Source organism: Psammomys obesus, unplaced genomic scaffold (assembly GCF_907164565.1).
Source record: "Psammomys obesus unplaced genomic scaffold, mPsaObe1.curated_primary_1811, whole genome shotgun sequence".
Lineage (NCBI taxonomy): Eukaryota > Metazoa > Chordata > Mammalia > Rodentia > Muridae > Psammomys > Psammomys obesus.
Genome location: NW_026596079.1, coordinates 25518939 through 25523912, shown reverse-complemented (window position 1 = coordinate 25523912; position 4974 = coordinate 25518939). Strand labels below are relative to the sequence as shown.

The following is a 4974-nucleotide window of genomic DNA, read 5'->3' as shown; positions in this document are numbered from 1 at the left end:
TAATTGCCAGAATCTGGAAACAACCTAGATGTTCCTCAGCAGAGGAATGGATACAGAAATTGTGCTACATTTACACAATGGAACACTACTCAGCAATTAAAAATAAGGAAATAAAAAAAATTTGCAGGCTAGAAAAGGTCATCCTGAATGAGGTAACTTGCAGAAAGACACACATAGTATATACTCACTATAAGTAGATAATAATCATATAATATAGCCAATTACTTCCATGTTGTTCTACATGCATTGTGTTTGTGTGAATATATATTGTACCAGTTTAAGTGTCTTTGGAGGCCATAAAAGGACATGAGATTCCTGAAGTTCTAGTTACAAGTGGTTGTGAGCCATCCAATGTTAGTCCTGGGAATCAAACTCAGGTCATCCAAAGGTTTAGGGAGAGCTCTTAACCACTGGGGCATTTTTTTCAGCTCCTATTACTTTCATTTCTTAAACCTAATTTAACATTTTCGTTCCTTGCTCTTTTCCCTGTTTTCTTCTTCTCATCCCATGTTTAGCCTCTGTTTTTAAATAATTGTAAAAAGAGAAATATTTATAATTTAAGCATGTGTGTATGTTTTTTAAAATGTATGCTAGTCTATGCACACATTAAAATAAATTCATCCTTTCCAGCTTGGCCCCGGCAGAATGGCTCCTGCCAAGAAGGGTGGCGAGAAGAAGAAGGGCCGCTCTGCCATCAACGAGGTGGTGACCCGGGAGTACACCATCAACATCCACAAGCGCATCCATGGCGTGGGCTTCAAGAAGCGTGCTCCCCGGGCACTCAAAGAAATTCGGAAGTTTGCCATGAAAGAGATGGGGACTCCAGATGTGCGCATAGATACAAGGCTCAATAAAGCTGTCTGGGCCAAAGGAATAAGGAATGTTCCTTATCGCATCCGAGTACGTTTTCCAGAAAACGTAATGAAGATGAGGATTCACCAAACAAGCTCTACACATTGGTAACTTACGTGCCGGTGACCACATTCAAAAATCTACAGACGGTCAATGTGGACGAGAACTAAACTGAATGTCAAATAAAGTTGCACAACTGCCTCAAAAAAACAAAATAAATAAATAAATAAATAAATAAATAAATAAATAAATAAATAAATAAATTCATGTATAGTTGTATCCATTAAGAAAGCCATTAAATGCCAAAACTCCACAAGTATGCATTACACCAACCACTCAGATCTTGGTTTCTAAACACTCTTCTCCACTGAAAGGGACCAGTAATCTTTAGAGAGATGATTGATCTCAAGGTAGGACTGCTAATTTAAAAACCTGTAACAAAATTACAGAGAAGTACCAAAAAAAAAAAAAAAAATAGATGTCAGTATAGTGGAAGGAAGTGATTTTGGACAATTTTAGGAAAAGTACAGGTATCCAAACCAATAATGGAAAGAATGAAATATCACCAGCTACGTTAAGTTTAGTCAGTGAAGTGATAGTGATCTAAGCAGCTTGGCACAACAAGAATAAAATGTTTTCCTTTAAAATAAAACAGACAGTGAAATGATTCCTAATGATACATTGCGATACACAAAGATTAGAGCCTAACCCAATTATCATCATAGAGATGTCACCAAGCAATTGATAGAAACAGATGCAGACACCCACAGCCAAACATTAGGTGGAACTCAGGGAATCATGTGAAAGATGGGGAAGAAAGATTGTAGGAGCCAAAGGGTCAAAAACACCGCAAGAAAACCTGCAGAATCAACTAACCTGGGCTCATAGGGGCTCAAAGAAACTGAACCACTAATCAGAAAGCATGCAAAGGACTGACCTAGGCCCTCTGCACATATGTTACGGTTGTACAGCTTGGTCTTCTTGTGGGACTCCGAACAGTGGAAGAAAGGCTGTCTGAATCTGTTGCCTGACTTTGGGACCCTCTCTTCCTACTTGGTTGCATCCTCTAGCCTTAATAGGAGAGGAGGTGCCTAGTCTTTTTTTTTTAACTTTTATTAATTATACTTTATTCATTTTGTATCCCCCCCCATAAGCCCCTTCTTCTTCCTCTCCAGATCCCACCCTCCCTCCCCTTTCTACATGCATGCCCCTCCCCAAGTCCACTGATAGGGGAGGTCCTCCTCTCCTTCTTTCTGATCTTAGTGTATCAGTTCTCATCAGAAGTGGCTGCATTGTCATCTTCTGTGACCTGGTAAGGTTGCTCCCCCCTCAGGGGGAGGTGATCAAAGAGCAGGCCAATCAGATTATGTCAGAGGCAGTCCCTCTTCCCATTACTATGTAACCCACTTGGACACTGAACTGCCATGGGCTACATCTGTGCAGGGGTTCTAGGTTATCTCCATGAATATTCCATGGTAGTGTGAGTCTCTGGGAAGTTCCCTGTGTTCAAATTTTCTTGTTCTGTTGCTATACTTGTGGAGTTCCTGTCCTCTCCAGCTCTTGCTATTTCCCACTTCTTACATAAAATTCCATTCACTCTGCCCAACAGTTGGCCATAAGGCTCAGCATCTGCTTTGATAGTCTGCAGGTCAGAGGCTTTCAGAGGCTCTCTTTGGCAGGTTCCTAGGTTGTTTCCTGTTTTCTTCTTCTGACTTTCAGAGCCCTCTGTAGCAGGTTCCTAGGTTGTTACCATGTTTGTAGCAGCTTTATTTGTAATAGCCAGAAGCTGGAAACAGCACAGATGCCCCTCAACTGAAGAATGGATGCAGAAATTGTGGTACATCTATACAATGGAGTATTACTCTGCAATGAAAAATAAGGAAATCATGAAATTTGCAGGTAAATGGTGGGACCTGGAAAGGATCATCCTGAGTGAGTTGTCCCAGAAGCAAAAAGACACACACGGTATATACTCACTCATATAAACATACAACATAGGATAAACCCACTAAAATTTGTACATCTAAACAAACTAAGCAAAAGAGAGGACCCTAACTAAAATGCTCACTCCCCATCCAGAAAGGCAAAGAGGATGAACATCAGAAGAAGAGGTGCCTAGTCTTAACTGCAACTTGATACGCCAAGGCTGGCCCTTTTCTGAAGAGAAATGAAAGAGGAAGAGTATGGGGGCAGAACTAGGAGGAGAGGAGGGAGGGAGAAACTGTTGTCCAGATGTAAAAAAAAAAAATTAAAAATAAATAATAATAAAATAAAATAAAACATAAGCTAATTTATATCAGGGAAATAATAGTAGAATAAACTCTGCCTGGAATGACAGAGCTTTTGGGTTATAACACTATCTCAATTGCTTCTAGCTTCTTCTCAAGTCATTAGCAAATTATAATTACTATAGAACATTTAATTCGTGATTTGGACATGGAACAGGGATTAGGCCACAATGCACTCAATGAGTAGAAATAATTCCTACAGGTTTTAAGAAATGTCTTTATTTTTATTTTAAGATTTAAATAGAATTATAATATTTCTCTCTCTTTTTATCTCTTTGAACCCTCCCCTACACCCCTTCACAATCGTCAAATGCATGGCTTCTTTTTCACCAATTATTATTATGTGATATATTTATATGTATATACATATATTTCTAAATAAAGGATGTTCTCTCCATATAATGTTATTTTTATGAATGTTTTCAGGACTGAAATTTTAGCATTGGAAAACCAATTGATATGTTCTCCCCTGGGAAGGTAAATATCTAACTCTGTCAGCTTTTCCTCAGTTGCCTGTAACTCTCTAGTTTATGGGTTTTCCCCATCCTCTTTGTCGTGTCTATTGTTGTCCTTGTTCAGGTCCTGTGCAAGCAACCATGTTAGTGGGACTCTGGGTATAGCTTCTGACATTATTAGAAGATACAACCTCAATGCAAACTCTGTGATCTTCTAGCCCTTGCAATCTTTCTGCTCCTCCTTCTACAATGTTTCCTAGCCTTCACTGTGGAGGTGTTTTACAGATGTATACATTGGGACTGGGTTCCGTAACTCTGCATTTTGATTGGCTGTGGATTTCTGGCATTGTCTCTGTTGCTAAAGGACTTTTTCTTGGTGAGGCATGAAGACCACCCTTATCTGTGGGAATAGAAATAAGTGTTTATAGGATTTTGTTAGGGAATATGCTGCTTTAGTAAATTAGTGATTGTAGGTGCTCCTCCAATGTATATGGCTCCACTATCTCTTAGCATTTAGCTTTGTTTCCAGTACGAGGCATGGTTTTATTCTTGTCAAGCAGGTCTTAAGTCCAATTAGAAACCTACTGGTTGCCACCAAGTTATGTGTGCTAGTATTGTACCTTTAGGGTTATTGTGCTATGCTAGTCATTGATGTGGTTAGTAGACATCCTAACTGAATACAGTTGGTGGCTGCCCCACTCCTTTGTGTTACGTTTGTGAAAAGATGGCAGGCATAAGGGTCTGATTCCGTCATTCCATCGCAAGTACAGACGGAGACATGTCACACTGCATACTGCACATGTATGACAACTACACAGTTATCTGTCAACTACAAATGAAATATTTTAACATGCATGTTTTGCATGTGGAAGCATGTTTGTGAGACTCTGTGGGTATGGCTTCTGAGTTACTAGGAGTCATAATCTCCAAGAAAACCCCTTGATCTTCTAGCCTTTACAACCTTCCTGTGTTTGAATGTTCACATGTGTGTGAATACAAGTGCATGCATGTGGTGGCCACACACTGACAGTAGCAATCCTTGCTTACTCACCACCTCGTTTTTCAGGCTAGGGTCTCTCATTTGAACCTAGATTTTGCTGAGACAATTAGTCAAGCTGGCTATCCCATTTGTTCTTGAGAGCCTCCTTCTCTGAAGCTAATCCTAACTCTATGAGAGCTCTGTCTCTGCCTTCTAAGTTCTGGAATTACAGGTATCTATCATGCCCACGTATAATTTAAGTTGGTTTTGAGGATCCAAACTCTGAATTCTGGTAAATTACAAATACTTTATCAATAAGCTATCTCCTAGTCTTAAAGTAGACTTTAAGAAGATGGAGAGAATTGTCAGTGGTTAAGAGCACTTGCTGCTCTCTCAGAGG

General features: G+C 39.6%; 1 pseudogene; it reads left to right on the top strand.

The window, feature by feature from the left end:
• The first annotated feature begins 626 nt into the window (after positions 1 to 626).
• Positions 627 to 1053, top strand: LOC129690707 (60S ribosomal protein L31-like; annotated as a pseudogene).
• Positions 1054 to 4974: the final 3921 nt, after the last annotated feature.